Source organism: Carassius auratus, chromosome 32 (assembly GCF_003368295.1).
Source record: "Carassius auratus strain Wakin chromosome 32, ASM336829v1, whole genome shotgun sequence".
NCBI classification, from domain to species: Eukaryota; Metazoa; Chordata; class Actinopteri; order Cypriniformes; family Cyprinidae; genus Carassius; species Carassius auratus.
In genome coordinates, this window is record NC_039274.1 from 2,733,613 (window position 1) to 2,751,997 (window position 18,385).

An 18,385-nucleotide genomic window follows, 5' to 3' on the forward strand; every position below is an offset into this window, starting at 1 on the left:
AAGTTTCAACGACAGAGCTGGCAAGGGGCTTGCCAAGGGGAAAGACACATGGTGCGGAGAGACTTACTGTGGACATACACACGTGGGATTACCCAGAAAAGGGAATCACAACACATGGAGGCACCTAGTCCCACACATGGCTAACCAAAGGGCATGTACGCAAGTGTTGGACATCAACAGTGCTGGAGGAACCCAGGGTTCTGACTGAGGAACTCACCTGAGGGGAATAGCGCACGCATCCAGTCCGCTGAGTGGAATGGCGCAGCAAGCGGATTGACACCGAGCAGGTCCTTACTGGCCCGAAGGGGCGAGTACCCGGGAGGACACGGGCTCTACACGGAGATTGTGTTAGGTGTCGCCCAGCCCGCAGCTCTACAGATGTCTGCTAGCAAGGCGCCATGTACCAGCGCCCAGGAGGAAGCTACGCTCCTAGTTGAATGAGCTCTCACCCATATGGGGCATGGCAGGTCTTGAGCCTGAAAAGCCAGGACAATAGCATCCACTATCCAGTGGGATAACCTCTGCTTGGAGACAGCCTTTCCCTTCTTCTGGCCTCCGTAACAGACAAAGAGCTGGTCTGAGATCCTAAGGCACCGAGTTCTGTCCACGTAGGTGCGGAGCGCACGTACTGGACAGAGCAGCGCCAGGGCTGGGTCTGCCTCCTCCAGGGGCAGCGCTTGCAAGTTCACCACCTGATCCCTAAAAGGAGTGGTGGGAACTTTGGGCAAGTACCCAGGCCGGGGTCTCAAGATATTGTGAGAGTTAGCCGGCCCGAATTCCAGGCATGCTTCGTCAACTGAAAATGCCTGCAGGTCCCCAACCCTCTTCACTGAAGCCAAAGCCATCAGGAGCGCAGTTTTCAAAGATAGAAACTTTAGCTCTACTGAGAGCAAGGGTTCGAAGGGAGCTCTCTGCAGTGCTGATAGAACCACTGCGAGGTCTCAAGAGGGGACTTACTGAGGGCGAGGTGGATTGAGCCTCCTTGCTCCTCTCAGGAACCTGATGATCAGATCGTGCCTCCCAAGAGACTTACCTTCAACAGGGTCATGAGTGACAGCTGCTGCTGACGACAATTAACAGAGACGCCCGCAAACTAATCAGTGCAGACTCGAAACACACAGACTTGAGTGCAAAACACCTACAAAGTGCAAAACCCAGAGATCACGGTTTACCAACCATGACTGTTCCCCCCCCCCCACCTCTAAGAACGCCTCCTGGAGTTCCCAGAAGGGCCTACCTACTGATTGTAATAATCAATAAGGGAGTGATCCAATATGTCCCTAGCAGGTACCCAACTCCTCTCCTCCGGACCGTAACCTTCCCAGTCCACCAGGTACTGGAATCCTCGCCCCCTCCATCTCGAGTCCAGAATGCGATTAAACGAATATGTTGGTTCCCCATCTACGAGACACGGCGGCGGGGGAACCGGAGTAGGCGGATTAATACGTGCATAAAACACGGGTTTAATTTTGGACACATGAAAGGCGGGATTTATCCTCCTGTATGCTGGAGGTAGTTTGAGGCAGACTGTCACCGGACTAATGAATTTGGTGATAGTAAATGACCCAATAAATTTGGGAGCTAACTTGTTAGATACGGATCGCAGAGGAATGTTATTGATAGAAAGTCACACTTTTTAACCCACGATGTAAATGGGAGGCTTTAACCGGTGGCGATCGTCCTTGGCCTTAGTGCGCTCCCTCACCCGGAGCAGAGTCTCGCGGGCTCTGGTCCAGGTGCGGTGGCACCTCTGGACAAACGTGTGAGATGAGGGGACCGCGACTTCAGATTCCAGACTGGGAAAAACTGGTGGCTGGTAACCTAAGTTGCACTGAAATGGAGAAAGGCCCGTGGCTGACACTGGTAACAAATTGTGAGCGTACTCCACCATAGAGAGTTGTTGGCTCCAGGAAGACGGGTTCTTGGAGACCAAACATTGCAACGTCCTCTCTAAATCTTGGTTGACTCGCTCAGACTGCCCATTAATCTGGGGATGATACCCCGAAGACAGGCTAACCGACGCTCCTAGCAGCTTACAAAATTCTTTATAAATTGAGAACCCCTGTCAGAAACCACGTATACAGGGAGGCCATGAAGCCGAAAGATGTGATCTAGGACAGTGACCGCTGTCTCCTTGGCTGTCAGTAATTTAGGCAAGGAAATGAAATGTGCCCCCTTCGAGAACCAGTCCACTAGGGTAAAAACGACCGTCATGCCATTAGAGGGCGGGAGGGCGGTAACAAAATCTAGTGCGATGTGGGACCAGGGTCTCGAAGGGACAGACATCGGTTGAAGGAACCCATTAGGAGGTCGGTTAGATGACTTACCACTGGCACAAACTGAGCAAGCCAAAACAAAATCGTGGATGTCACGAGCCATAAGTGGCCACCAGAATCGTTGTTTAACTAACCCATTAGTTCGACTTATCCCTGGATGACGAGCAACGTTAGAGCAGTGACCCTACTGAATGACTTCGGTGGTCAACCGGGCGGAGGCATTACCCCTTCTAAGGCCGTCTTGACCTTCGACTCGACACTGCTCCTACCCCCACCTCTGATGCGTCAACCTCCACCACGAACTGCCATGTGGGGTCAGGGGCCACAAGGATGGGGGCCGAAATGAAGCGGCTTTTGAGGTTAGTTAACGCAGTCTCAGCTGTGTTTGACCACCTGAAAGGAGTACTGGGAGAGGTCAAGGCCGTCAGAGGTGAGGCTAGTTGGCTGAAATTGCGAATGAAACGCTGATAGAAATTGGCGAACCCCAGAAACCGCTATAGGGCTTTACGGGAATCTGGAGATGGCCTATCTATCACAGCCTTAACCTTGTCAGGGTCCATACGTATTCCCTCGGACGAGACGATATACCCTAGGAAGGGAACAGACTGTGCATGGAATACGCATTTCTCTGCCTTGACAAAAAGCCCATTCTCAAGTAATCTCTGGAGCACTCGTCTGACGTGTTGAACGTGTTCCTGGAGAGATGAAGAAAAAATCAGTATGCCATGCAGGTAAACATATATAAACTGATCTACCATATCTCTCAACACGTCATTAACGAGTGCTTGGAAAAATCCTGGCGAGTTGGAGAGCCTGAACGGCATCACCAAGTATTCAAAGTGCCCTCTAGGAGTGTTAAAGGCGGCTTTCCATTCATCCCCCTTCCTGGTGCGGACCAAATGATAAGCATTATGTAAATCAAATTTTGTGAATACGGATGCTCCCTGTAACCTTTCAAAAGCTGAAGACATAAGTGGCAATGGATAGGTGTTCTTTATCGTAATGTTGTTCAGCTCTCGGTAGTCAATACAAGGTCACAGAGAACCATCCTTCTTCCCACAAAAAAGAATCCCGGCCCCGCTGGAGAGGAGGAAGGGTGGATGAACCTAGATGCCAAGGAATCAGAAATGTATTTCTCCATGGCCTCCCTCTCCGGAATAGAAAGAGAGTATAGTTTGCCTTTAGGTGGAGACTTACCTGGCACTAAGTCTGCAGGACAGTCGTAGGGACGATGCAGAGGAAGAGTAGCAGCACGGGACTTACTGAACACCTCCTTCAGGTCCAGATACTCTGGGGGAATGTTTGATAATACCATGTTCTCCTTCTGAAAGATAGAGACAGGGACAACAGGACAAGCAGAAACCAGACAAGACTCATGACAACTTTCACTCCACAATGCGACAGTGTTGGAACCCCAATCCACTCGTGGATTATGTTTAATTAACCAGGGGTGACCTAAGACAATGGGAGCTACGGGGGAGTCCATGAGAAAAAAGGATATGGTTTCGCAATGATTGCCTGATGTGAGCAGAGTGATGGGTTCAGTATAGTGGGTGACGTGGGGCAGTTCCTGGCCATTGAGTGCGGTGACATGGATGGGAAGAGACACAGACAGGACAGGAATGTTCAGGTGATGTTCAAGGAGTGAGTTGATGAAATTACCTTCGGCTCCAGGAGTCCAGAAGGGTGTGACAGTCGTGAATGTGATTCTCCCACCGCAGTTTCAACAGAAGGAGAGTCGATTATGTTGTTGAGGACTTCCCAGCAGAGATCCCACCCGATAGTAGCCTCATTTTTACTACCAGGCTGGTTCTTTTACCGGGCAGGAATAGATGGAATGTCCTGAGCCTCCGCAATATAAACACAGTCCTTGGGACCTCCGCTGCTCTCTCTCCCTCCGGGACAGCCGATCTCTTCCCACCTGCATGGGTTCGTGGTCATCGACTGGACCGACCGTGTTCTCTCGAATCGAGCAGCCCCTTTTCCGGAGAGATGGGATGGCGTGTAGGACTGGTCTGTCTACCCAGACGTTTAAACCGGGCATCAACTCGAAGAGCCAGGTCGATAAGGCCGTTGAGTGTAGGGGGCAGCTTGAGGAGGTAGATCTCCTTCTGAATACGGTCGGCCATCCCATGCAGGAATCGATCCCACTGCAAAGCCTCGTTCCACTGGCACGCGGCCACCAGGGTGCGGAACTGGATGGAATAATCAGTGACTGAAGATCTCCCTTGATGCAGGTCTGAGAGCTGGTGGGCGGCTTCCCTGCCGGCCGCGGCTCGATCGAAGACCCGTTTCATTTTCTCCGAGAGGGTGCGGAACGAGGCTCAACACGGATGTTGGTTCTCCCACAATGCCGCCCCCATAGGGCGGCTTTGCCGGATAGTAAAGTCAGGGTAAACGCAACTTTCGACTCCTTGGTAGCGAAGGTGCGGGGCTGTAAAGCAAAGTTTATGTAATACTTAAGGAAAGTCTTGCAGAAATTTGGCTCACCGGAATAATTCTCTGGCGCCGGAAGTCATGGCTCTGGCCAGAAGTGATCCTGAAAGGTCTCCCGGGGGACGGGCAGTGCAGGCGGTGCGATGGGCGCAGTGGGAGAGGTGAGCTGGTGGATCTGCTGGATGAGCTCGGACACCTGTGTCACCAGCGCTTGGACAGTGCGTCCGGTGCTTGTGATGCTCTCCTGCTGCTGATCCATACGATTGACACTGTGGTGGATAAAGTCAGACAAGGAGGTGGTGCTCGCTGCTTCCATGATGTGAGAGCGTTTTGTGACGACTGGGTGAAGGAGAATCTGGAAGCAAGTGCGAGTATGAACAAAGTTTTAATTAAAGACAGAAACCAAACAAAGTGGACAACAAACAACGCGGGAAGAAGACACAATCCAAGATTGTGGAAGGCGGTGAGGAATCCAGATGGTGGTGGTGAGTTGGCAGCAGGAGAGGGTGGCACAAGAACTGCGGGGAATCGAGCTGAAGGTAAGTATTGATGCTTGTGATGGTTGCGATGAGTTGACGAGGTTCCGGGGGAAGACACGGACATCCAAACGCAGAACAACACAGAAAGCAAAGCACAGTAAACCGACATGAAACAACGCTCTCACAAACACAAGACGTGAGACAAGCCATTATATAGAGGGAGAGTAATTAGTGACAGCTGCTGCTGACGACAATTAACGGAGACGTCCACAAACTAATCAGTGCAGACGCGAAACACAGACTTCACCCACAAAGTGCAAAACCCAGAGATCACGGTTTACCAACTGTGACAGACAGTTGTTCAAGAAAAATGGACATCATCTGGTGTGAAAATTATAGATAATTAAAATCTTTTATATAAAAAAAAAACTTTATAGAAGCACATTATTAAGTCAAAATAAACTGTTGCATCTCGGATGCATTCTGCAGTAAAAACCCAACAAAGAACTGCATCTACAACTGCATATATATACATATATTATTTATTGTGCTGCTACAGGCAGGGTACATCCCTTTCCTGCTATTAAAAAAATTATCACATGTGGAAAAAACTAAACAAAAGAATTCACACAGGATTTATAATGGCTTCCAACAATTACCATTACAGACATTACAACCATCAACTTTTAACCATTAAATCCTTGAAAATGTTTTTCTGTAGTGTTTTGGGACATATTCCATTAGGATTTAGTGGTTTTATCAAGACACCAACCGAAGCCGACTAATTCCCAACAGAGACCAATAGACACAATTACAGTCTCCATAAAAACCAATACAATTTTTATTATAACCAGTAAAACTATTACAAATTCTATAAAGGTTTCTGTTTTTTGGTTGTTTTTTCAGCAGGGTAGTTTGATTTTCAGTTTGTTGAGTCTGGTGGATGAAAGCACAAATAAAGTTCAAATGTACATTCAGTTTCTGTTCAGAAGCTCAAAAACCACCAGAAGCCCCACCCTTCTTTACCTTCAACCTTTACCCTACCAAGAAGTGACTAGTCTTATGATTTCTGCCATTTCACACTGAAAGCTAAAGAGTCAGTATTTTGGAGATCAGTAGATGACACTGTAAATGAGGATTTTGGGGAAGTGTATTGAACAGAACACGTTTGATTTTTATTGTAATTGTAATTTACTTTTCAAAGTCAGAAAGTGAAAGTAAATTGAAGATCGTTGCAGCTTTTACAAGAACAGGAAATGGATTCAAAATCTGTGGAAGAGCTTTCTTGTCCTGTGTGCTGTGAAATCTTCAAGGATCCTGTTCTTCTGTCCTGCAGTCACAGTTTCTGTAAAGAGTGTCTTCAACAGTTCTGGAGAACCAAGAAAACTCAGGAGTGTCCCGTCTGCAGAAGAAGATCGTCAAGAGCAGAGCCTCCAAGTAATCTAGTATTAAAAAACTTGTGTGATTCACTGATAAAGGAGAGGAACGAGGGGCGCTCTTCAGGATCTGAGGAGATCTGCAGTTTACACAGTGAAAAACTCAAACTCTTCTGTCTGGAGGACACACAGCCGGTGTGTTTAGTGTGCAGAGACTCAGAGAAACATGTCAATCACACATTCAGACCCATCAGAGAAGCGGTCTCATCTCACAAGGTACGAGCAGAAAATGACTTTTATTTCATATGCTAAGCACAGTGCTTTGCTAGAAATATTTCCATATATTTATCCTTTACAAGTTCTTAATTATTAGCTACTTAAGTTTCACAGATTTGCTTCTTAACTTGTAGGAGGAAGTATATACAGCGCTGACATCTTTACAAAGCAAGCTCAAACATGCAGAAGAAATGAAAGCAGAGTGTGATAAAACCGTTCAACACATCAAGGTGAGGATATCGAGTAAAGACTCAAACATTCAGTTTATGATGGACATTAGTGGAGTGAGTGTTAATGCAGAGCTGACTGAAGTGAATGTGATGTGATTTCAGTCTCAAGCTGAGCACACCGAGCGTTAGATTAAAGAGGAGTTTGAGAAGCTTCATCAGTTTCTCAGAGATGAAGAAGAAGATAGAATCACTGCACTGAGGGAGGAAGAGGAGCAGAAGCAGCAGATGATGAAGGAGAAGCTGGAGGAGATGAACAGACACATCTCTGCTCTTTCACACACAATCAAAGACACGGAGCAGATGATGAAGGACAGTGATGCCTGCTTTCTGAAAGTGACAACTGAACACAAAACAACAATCATTTACCCAACCAATGATCAAATTCTATATGACAGGAAACCTGTTAAAAGTGTTTGATGAGATATTAAAAACTCTCTTGTTTTCCAGAACTTCAGCATAACGATGGAAAGGTGGATCTGAAATCAAGTCCAGTGCAGTTCTGATCCTGAATGTCCTTCCAGAGTCCAGATCTCATCACAGCCGGATCCACAGATGAGCTCTGGAGCTTTGATTCATGTGCCACATTACTTAAATAACCCGCGCTTCAGAGTCTGGAGGAAGATGCAGGAAACTCTCCAACACAGTGAGTCTCTAGAAAATCTGGCACCAGTACAAACGATTAAATACTGCAGATATAAACAAAGACAGAATGATTAACATTTGATAGAAATACATCTAATAATCACTGTAAGTACTATGAAATTTGTGGTGAATTTGAACTGTATTTCGTAAGATTATAGGATCATAATGCAAACTCATAATGAGTCTGTTCTTTAAGGTGTTTTTGTAAATAGGTTTGTATTTCTAATCCCATAATATTTTATCATCTTATCTGATTTCATTCTCTTTGCAGCTCCAATGACTCTAGATCCGAACACAGCAGGTTATTTCCTTACTCTCTCTTCTGATTTGACCAGTGTGTCTTACAGTGATGTACGTCAAAATCTTCCTGATAATCCAGAGAGGTTTGATAGGTATCCATGTGTTCTGGGATCTGAGGGCTTTAGCTCAGGAACACACTGCTGGGATGTGGAGGTTAGAGACACCACGTACTGGAGTGTTGGAATAACCACAGCATAAAACCAAAGGAAGGGAAAGGTTTTCTTTAACTATAATGTCTGGCGTGTGCGGTACAAGAACAGCAAATACAGCTCACAATCCCCAGATGAACCCTTCACTGGCTTAACAGTTAAAGAGAAGCTGCAGCGTGTGAGAGTTCAGCTGGACTGTGACAGAGGAAAGGTGTCCTTCTCTGATCCTCGAACTAACATCTGTCTCTGCTTATTCACAACAACCTTCACAGAGACTGTCTTTCCTTTCTTATATAATCGCTGCAAAACGTCCCCTCTGAGGATATTACCAGTTAAACTGATCGTAAGAACAGAAAATCACAGTTAAATCACATTCTTCTTTTAGATCAATTAAGGTACAATAATTAGTTGTTTACATTGTTTTGCATTTTATGATTCAATACTGGATATTCTGTATTAGGGAAACGAATGGATATTAAACGACACATATCTGAATATATATGAAATTATATTTTAAGGTAAATAACATACAAGCAAACTAACAGAAGTAGCAACAGATTTTTCTTTCTTCTGAATATAGACCTGCCCTGCGCAACATTTTTTCATTGTATTTTTGAAAAAGTACAAAAGTAGGGCAGGGCTTTGTTCTGTTCATCCGTTGTTGACTGGATCTTGAGTGATTTTTGGATTTGATTGATTGTGATTGGTATTACACTCAAATATGAATGTGATTGTAGTATAGAGGAGTGACTGAGTGGAGGATCCAAACAGAATCAGGTCAAGATCCCAGCTCCATCACACCTGTCTGTAATGTTCCAGTAAACCTGAACGTCTAGAGGAGATTATTATAACTGTTTAATTACAGGAGTTAAACTCTGCACTAGACCTCCAGAACTTCAGGCGAAGGCACTCTGTGTGTGTTACAAACTTCTTACTTTCACAGTAATTTCATAGCTAGTCACAAATTAAATGTTTGAATTTGTCACACATCTGACATGACTAGATCAGAAATTTGGATATGAATATACAAGGTCCAAGGACCCAAACAAATGGGATCAACAATCACCAGGATGATGACTTCAAAACAATTAAACAAGTACATTTCTGACAGTTTCTGTTTGTTTGAACTCAGAGGGAGTGTCAGCCACACTAAAAAAGTTAACAGCTTAAGTCATTTGTGGATTAATGCGTATTAGAGATGCGAACCATTTAAAATGATTCAGTTCGATTTGGTGAAATGGTTCAAAAAGATCCGGTTACATCGAATGATTCGTTCGCGAACCGGATATCACAAAATGCTTTGTTTTGAACTCTCTCTCACAACAGACCCGGAAGAGAAGACAATGCTGAGTAAAGTCGTAGTTTTTGCTATTTTTGGACCAAAATGTATGTTCGATGCTTCAAAAATTCTAACCGACCCTCTGATGTCACATGGACTACTTTGATGATGTTTTTCTTACCTTTCTGGACATGGACAGTATACCGTACACACAAACTTTCAATGGAGGGACTGAGAGCTCTCTGACTAAATCTTAAATATCTTAAACTGTGTTCTCAAGATAAACGGAGATTTCACGGGTTTGGAACAACATGAGGGTGAGTTATTAATGACATAATTATGATTTTTGGGTGAACTAACCCTTTAATACATAAATGAACAGATGATCATGGCCATCACTCTTTGGAATTGATATGTAGATTTGGCTTCTATAAGTACATGAAAATGGATGAGGAGGAGGATGACCAGCCTGTTTTCTTCCTCAAGCCTTATGGTCTGTGTGCAGCTGGGATCTTAATAACAGATAAGAATTCAGCAGCTGTCTGCTCTCTTTAAAATCTCACCATCTGTAATGAGCCAAGCGACAAATGTCGCCCAGGGTTCAAAATTAACACAAACCAGACACCAAATGTAAGCAGAAATGGGCTTTGAGAAGTAAATTAAACATTTGGCCGCCAACTTTATTAGGATCATTATTACATGGTTAAGGCTACACTATTATTAAAATAGGCCTAGTGTTTGATTGTCACTTACAAAAAGACACATTTTCACTAAACATGGCCAAAATAATAAACAATAATGATTTACATTTATGCATTTTAGCAGACACTTTTATCCAAAGCGACTTATTTTCAGGCTATAATTATTATTATTTTTTACCAGTATGCATGTTCCCTAGGAATCAGACCCACTACTTTTGTGCTGCTAACACAATGCTCTACCACTGAGCCACAGGAACATGTTACTGGAAAATTGTGTCAGTGTAAAGTTCACATTGGACTATGTGGCAAATAGTTGATTTTGGACCTTGTCTGTTCATTTGGACAGCTGCAACATCCTGTGTGTAAAGGCTGGAATGGGAGTCCTGGAGATGATAATGATTAGCCGTAGATTTCCATCAACACTGCAGCAGCCTCACTGACTCTTCAATCATGTCATTAAGCAATTCCTGTTTCAGATTACCTGATTAATTTAAAAGGCTTTGGTTTTATGGGACTTAACTCTTCTGATAGATTTCCTGGAGGAGGAGGAAGGTGTCGACCCAGAGGAAACAATCAATCCCAGCAACCGACCAGTCAAGAGGATTAGTCCACCCTATCAAACGTCAAGAATTACAGCGTCCACTAGCCCCTCAAAGCCTGATAAATTAGACAGGGGTTCAAAGAGCTACATCTTTCAGCAGGGAAAGCAATTTGTTCAGTTAAAAAGAGCAAGATGCAAGTAAAAGAACGAAAGAGGGAAGGTTTTATAAACACTCTCTGGTGGTTTATGATAAAATGACAGAAATAAGACAAAGGCTTAGGGTAAAGGCAAAGAGTCTCAGAGTGGGTCTCTAAATGAACAGATGGGAGGGAATGATGAGCAAGGGGGATCCCAAACACTTGCTCTGGTTCAGAGAGGGCGTTCTTTAACATGGCTTCTGCCTGACCCAGGACTGCCAGACAAGATTAAACTGACAAAAACTGCTAGCCCACATGTGAAGGGAAGAATCCACCTTTAAGCTTCCTCAAAAGTCCTCTCTCTATGTTTTGGCTAATCAGAATTTAGGTAATGCAGGCAAACCTTTGGTTGGGATCAGTTTGGAGAAAGAGATGTATGACAATTTTCAGAGATGTGTGACTAACACTAAAACCCATCCACCAGTAAGCAGACCAAAACCTTCTGTGAAAGTTTTTCCTGGTGTCTTCCTTTATCAATCTAGAAAGACCAAGAGGCTTGTGGAGTTGAGTTCAAAATGGAGGTCCTTAAAAACACAAACAGTTGCTTCTTTCCCCTGGCAGTTCCCCTTAATGGGCCTTAAAGGCACAATAAGTAACTTTTTAGGTATTTTATTATCTAAAATCAATATTTTTATTCATAAATATGCCCTCAATGGTGTACAAATACCTATGCCAATGTTTAAACTAATCCTTGTAAATGAAGAATTTATATACATGGGACGGGTAGGTCGACGGAGGCTTCCATGTAGTTCCGCCATCTTGCAAAACTATAATAGCAGAGAGGGACAAAAAGTACTAGCGCGTTTTCGGTCAGAGCCAGAAACGCAGGTGCAGAGCAGTGAGAGGTGCTTGAAACTGCACCGGCAAGTTTAAAAGTCTGGATTGCATTCTTATTATGGACCATACATATGCCGCGCCACAGGAGAAGAAAACATCGTCGCCAAAACATTCAAAAATAGAACGTAAAAGGAAACGTGACCGTAGATTACAGAAAACAAGAGTTAATGTCGGGGAAGCTTTTTCTAGGTGGAAAGAGCTAATGCTTGATAAAGATTTCAAAAGAGACGCTGAAGTGGCCAGTTTTCTTCTCGACAGGTAAGTCAGTATTACAATCTATATTATAATATTTTTTTTTATATCTAACAATGCATATAATTCAGAAAATATAACGAATAAAGAAGACATAACTACTAATTACAATATTTCATGTTTTCCACAGTCAGTAATTCAAACTGTAACATTCGTTTGTTAGTTGTCATGTTGCAGTTTGTTTGAAATAACACACCTGTTCACCTGAAGGAAAACTCGACGAAGTGCTATTAGAAGACATCCTGTCAAAGCTTTTTGGTACATATCGCCTACCGTAGATGCAACGCGCATTTGAAAAAGCGAGGCGCTGGAGAGCAAAATTAGTTTGAATGCAAAATACAATTTCACCACTAGATGGGAGTAATTCCTACTTACTGTCCCTTTAAGAATTCCACCCAATCTGCCTTGTTAAAGCACAGTTATCCTTCCTTTCCTACAGAGCCTGGGCCTCTTAATAAGGGTGACCCTACTGCCTCTATATCAGATCCAGACAGCTTGCCCCCTTCAAGCTCAGAAAAGAGAGACCACCCTGGGTCAAACTCGTCTGAGAGAAGCGGGTCTCCGGAGGTGCAGTCAACAAAGGTCTTAGAGATTCTGGAGGGATCGGACAAGGCTCCTCAGAGCAGAGGCCTTGAAGAAGAAGAGGTGTAAGAGTATAGTTATGAGGAGGCTGAAGTGAGGCCACACTTGTCAGAAAAAGCCATAAATTGGCAGCGTACCTTCAGTGTGAACCATGTGGACTTTGAGGTGCTGAGGTCAGACTGGAATGACCTGAGATGTAACGTCTCGGGAAACCTTCAGCTCTCAGAGAACGAGGTCATTGACGTGATCTCACAGTACATGGAAAGGCTGAATGGGTGAAATGGAGGGTCGGTGAGATCTTAAAATGCAAATGAGGATATTTAAATGGCTAGTTGTAAAGTTGTACACCCAAAAATGTAAATTCTGTCATTATTTACCCCTTCTCGTGTTGATCCAAACCAGTATAATTTTCTTTGTATGATTTAATACCAGTATACTGCATATATTGTCAGTGCATTATAATATAATGTTTTCAAAATAAAAAAATTTTTTCTACCATAAACATTGACCATATTAATTATACACTCTCTCTCTCTCTCTCTCTCTCTCTCTATGAAGCCTTACAGTAATTGTTTATTTTTTATATATATTTTGATGACTTTACCCTCAGTGGGTTGTTAACCGCTATGACTGGATCAATGGCTCAATGAGTTGAACTTTGTGTGTGTGTGTGTGTGCTGGATCAACCAAGAACAAATTGTTCACAAATCGGACATGCATAGAAAGAGTTTACATTGAGTAAGGTTAAAGAGACAGCAGGAAAAACAGCCTTTTTAATACTATGAATAATTATAGATAAGGCAGAAAATAAATAAATAAATAAATAAATATTTTAGGTGTAGACAGCTTATAATATGGACCACAGTGAAAGAAAAAAATGAATATGACCCCTTTAAATATATTTGTGGGTTTTTCCTGCTGAGCCTGCAGCTCAAGTGTAGAGCTATCTTTTCATTCTAACCCTGTACTGAAACATTGTTTTATTATAACAAATGGGAACGCTTTTTTTACTCCTGACACAACTAGAATATGAATATGTGAATATTCCACATTGTCTTCTTTAAATGCACTCTATTTACAGCAACTTTTTTTCCATTTTTGCCCACTGTTTCTTACCTCTCTATCGGGATCTACACTCTGGTCCGTATTGTAAGAGAAGCGGAGAGATTCATCCAGGGGCAAACATTATTTGATGGAGCTGTTGTTGATGGAGGGATGGAAAAGAATGCTGTGCCTATCTGACTACATCTATGTGCTGTTGCAACGCAGTCGATATGAGGACAGAATTGAGAGCATCATACACCCTCCAAAAACCCACCCCTCAGCGGCTCTAGTACCCAAACACACACCACCACACCCTGGAGCACCAGCTGGGCCAAACCCCTGCTCTGCCAGCCATCCATGTTAGAATGGAGACATGATGTGATGGTACACTTTGTAGTACCAGGTATTTAAAACTAAGGCCAGGGCACGTCCAGGAAAAAAAGAAGACATATGTTCACCCTAAGCTTGAATGCAGTTTAACAAGTTTGATTAACGAGTTCACATCTACGTATATTAATGCAGTAAGGTTATGCGTATTTGGCGTGCTGTCCGGGTGGAGGGCTCCGAGCTCGGGATGTGGCCCGAACCCGGAGTACTCCCCCCCGGTTGTGGTAAGAGTAGATGGATCTATAAGTGAGGAGAAATGGGGTGGATGCGTAATGCTGAAAACTGTCAATGAACAGAGGTAGGTTCTGCTGTTATTTATACCTTGTCACAAGTTGATTACTGATTGGTCTCCACTTGTGTTAATCAGGTTAATGAACTGCGACTGCTCCTCCAGAACTTTGTTATAAAACAGCATTTTGTGAGTAGCATGGCAATGGCAGATTCATTTGAGTTGTCTTCTGTGAGAGTAAAGAATCAGGCTTACTGGGTGCAGCAGTTAATCTCAGATATGGAGCTCCTGCACCGTGAGACCAAAAATGAGAATTTCAGCGTGATCATCGTAGACTTCCATAGTGATGACATGGATGTGGAGAAGGCACTGAAGGAGAGCATTGTCCCCAGGTGAATACTGAGTTCTTGTGTCTTTCCACTTTTAGCCAAGTAACTGCAGAGCACAGTCCTTGCATACATCTTCACAAGAGGATTCCTCCATGAGAAGCTCTTCCCTCATGTGAGTCCTGTTTTTGGGCTCCCATACTGTTTGTACCTGAGGAAAGCAATCTTTTTCTTGGCTCTGTGTGTAGTAGGTATGAGTATTTGAGACGAAGGGCACTTCGAGAGATCTCCTGGTTTACAGACTCCATAGAGGTGTGAGAACATTAAAAGATAAAGCATTTATTTGTGAGTTTTCATTTCATTTTTGAGTTTTTAAATGGTACTTTTCTGTTGTAAATATGCACAATACCTGCGGTGATCAATGTTTGATAACAATATTTTTAAGTTATTGTGGAGCTCCCTAAAAAATTTGATTCCGTTGCCTTGATAAGTTTAATGAACAATAGTGCATTTTTTATAGTTGATTGATGAGCTCTCTTTTCCAGAATGGGAGCTTGTCTAAAAGGTGTTATTTGTTTTTAGTGTGTGGAGTTTTTAGACATTGAAAATTGACAACAACAACAAAAACATTTAAAGCATAACTGTAATTTAATAAGTCAAATATTTACACATTTTTGCCAAAAAGAAATTGGTTGCACAAAGCAAAACTCAGTATAAAGTATTTTGATCAGACAGTTGCTTAGACTGTGATCTGTCCTGTGACAAACAACTGTGGCTTAACTATAATTCAGAGAATGTGTCATTTAATAGCAATCCAATCAAGTCTCAGTTTCAGTGTTTGTGTAACTACCGTGTTTTGCCTCTCTCTGTCACATCTTATCTCAGGGTTCTACAGAACGTTCTAGAGGTAGAAAGGCTGCGACTGAGGAACTTTTACCACTATTTCCACTCCAAACGGGGCATGTGGAACATTCCTATTAAAAGACCATCTCAAGGATAACAGAAGAGCACAGAGGACCCTGTTGTTGTTTCTGGCTGGCTTAGTGTGCGTGGTGGCCATTTCTGCCCCACTCAGGGGGAACATGGACCTGCCACACTGTGTATGAAATGAGCATTGAAGTTTGATGAACAAAATTCTCTTAAGGGACTAACAGTGGATAATTGAAGGCACATGCACAAGAGACATTTTAAAATGCTTCATATATTCTGCAGTTTATCTCTTTATTTCCATCTTACTGAGTAGTTTAGAATAGAAGAGGTTTATTCAAAGTACTTATAATAAAGAGTTCCAAAATATAAAGAGTGATAGACTTATACAGTAATATAGAGAAGTTTTGATGAAGGAATTATTTCTGTGAAATTGTTTGTAGAGGTTTAGGTATGTACTTTTCCCTGTTAAAATTTCTGGTTTTGAAGAATAAATAAGGTGCATTAAAATGAATCTTGGTCAGATATTATTACAGCATAATCCCTCCCTACCACCACACGAGGGCATACTAACTACTAACAGGTGCTGGAATATTTCTCTAGTATTAGTATACCACTTTCTGGCCCATACTTAAAGTAAGCTGCTATTGTCTTTTAACCCAGTACTAGTCAGGGTCATTAATTATAACATGGTCCGCACAAGTTATGGCATTCCAAACACATGCACACACACACACACACACACACACACACACAAACACACATGTTGGTATATGTGGTTTATGGGGACTCTCCATAGGCGTAATGGGTTTTATTCTGTACAAACTTTATTTTCTATTGCCCTACCCCAACCCTACACCTACTGTAAACCTAACCTTCACAGGAAACTTTTTGCATTTTTGGATTCTCAAAATAACTAATTCTGTATGATTTATAAGCATTTTGAATTAAGGGGACACTAAAAATGTCCTCATAAACCACCTCCTCATTGTAATACCTGTGTCATACCTATGTCATTATACAAATTTGTATAATGCACCCCCTGGCGCTCCCGAGGGAGGGATCTGGTGGTTCCGAAGGAAATCATCAATGAGAGAGCAATCCAAGACGTCCCGGGAGGGAACCCAGCTTCTCTCCCCAGGACCGTAACCCTCCCAATCCACTAGGAATTGATGGCCACGACGACGCATATCAAGAATCTTGCGTACAGTGTAGACTGATGTGCCAACGGCCTGAATAGGAGGAACGGAAATACAAGAAGGAGCGCGTACAACTGACTTTATGCAGGAAACGTGAAAAACCGGGTGAATCCGCCGGAGCTTAGGAGGTAGCCTCAATTTTACCGTGACAGGATTGATGACCTTGGAAATCTGAAAAGGTCCGATAAAGCTGGGAGCTAATTTACGAAACGGTGCCTGAAGAGGCAAATTGATAGTGGAAAGCCACACTCTTTGACCACACACGTACCTAGAACTCTTGACACAACGTTTATTTGCATTTCTTAGAACGCGAACCCTTGAACGACACAGAGATGCTCTCACCCGTCTCCAAGTACATTTACAGCGTTTAATAAAAGCCTGAACGGAAGGAACGTTGGACTCGGTCTCTTGCGAGGAGAATAGGGGGGGTTGGTATCCCAGACAACAGTGAAACGGCGACAGACGGGAGGACGGGAGCAAATTGTGAGCATATACATCCCAAGGTAATTGTTCGACCCACGAAGAGGGGTTCCGAAACGCCAGGCTGCACAAAAGTCGACCGATTATCTGGTTGGAGAAAATAGGAGGTTCTTATTAACGTTACACGGAGCGGATGAATAGGACAGAGCGCGCTTTACGAGCCTCTCAATACCCCAGACAGCGGTACCAATTATCATTATCTCCCGGGGCGTGGGGATGGCGTCTGAGGAGTCGAATAGGCGAGACAAGGAGTCTGGCTTAAATGTTTTTAGAGCCAGGTCGATAAGAGATCGTAAAATCGAAATGAGCGAAAACAATGACCAGCGTGCCTGACGTATTAAGTCTTTTGGCAGAACGAATGTATTCCAGATTTCTATGATCTGTCCAGACTATAAACGGAAAGGTAGAGCCCTCTAACCATTGTCTCCACTGGCCTAGAGCCAAACGGATGGCAAGGAGTTCATGATCCCCCACATCATAATTACGTTCCGCAGGCGAGAGGTGGCGAGAAAAAAAACGTGCACGGGTGAATTCTATTATCTGAGTCTGAATGCTGGGAGAGGACGCCCCCAACGCCCATCTCCGATGCATCACCCTCGACAATGAACTGTTTGGATACATCAGGAGTCATGAGAAAAGGCGCAGATGTAAATAAATGTTTTAAATGGTCAAAAGCCCGCTGAGCAGACTCTGTCTACCTAAAACTTGATTTGACCGAAGTGAGAGCAGTGAGAGGCGCGGCTATTTGGCTGAAATTGCGTATAAAGTGCCGATAGAAATTGGCGAACCCCAGAAAACATTGTAACGCTACTCGAGACTCAGGAATGGGCCACTCAGTAACGGCTTGTACCTTAACGGGATCCATGGTTATTCCCCCCGCAGAGATTACGGAACAAAGAAAGGTAATGGAGTGGGCATGAAACGTGCATATCTCGGCTTTTACGAACAGACAGTTCCCCATGAGGCGCTGGAGAACACGGCAAACATGTTGGACATGAACCCGGAGAGACGGAGAGAAAATTAGAATATCGTCTAAATAAACGAAGACGAAAACGTTAAGCATAGCTCTCAGTACATCGTTGACTAATGCCTGAAAGACTGCAGGTGCGTTTACAAGGCCGAACGGAAAAACCTGATATTCAATGTGCCCAAGTGGGGTATTGAAAGCAGTCTTCCATTTGTCCCCTTCCTTAATGCGGATCAGATGATACGCATTACGCAAATCTAACTTAGTGAAGAT

The 18,385-nt window shown here is 43.5% G+C and overlaps 2 pseudogenes; both read left to right on the forward strand.

Moving 5' to 3' along the window:
- The first annotated feature begins 6,017 nt into the window (after window positions 1–6,017).
- On the forward strand, window positions 6,018–8,657 carry LOC113052367 (zinc-binding protein A33-like; annotated as a pseudogene).
- A 525-nt stretch (window positions 8,658–9,182) lies between these two features.
- Window positions 9,183–18,169, forward strand: LOC113052368 (uncharacterized; annotated as a pseudogene).
- Window positions 18,170–18,385: the final 216 nt, after the last annotated feature.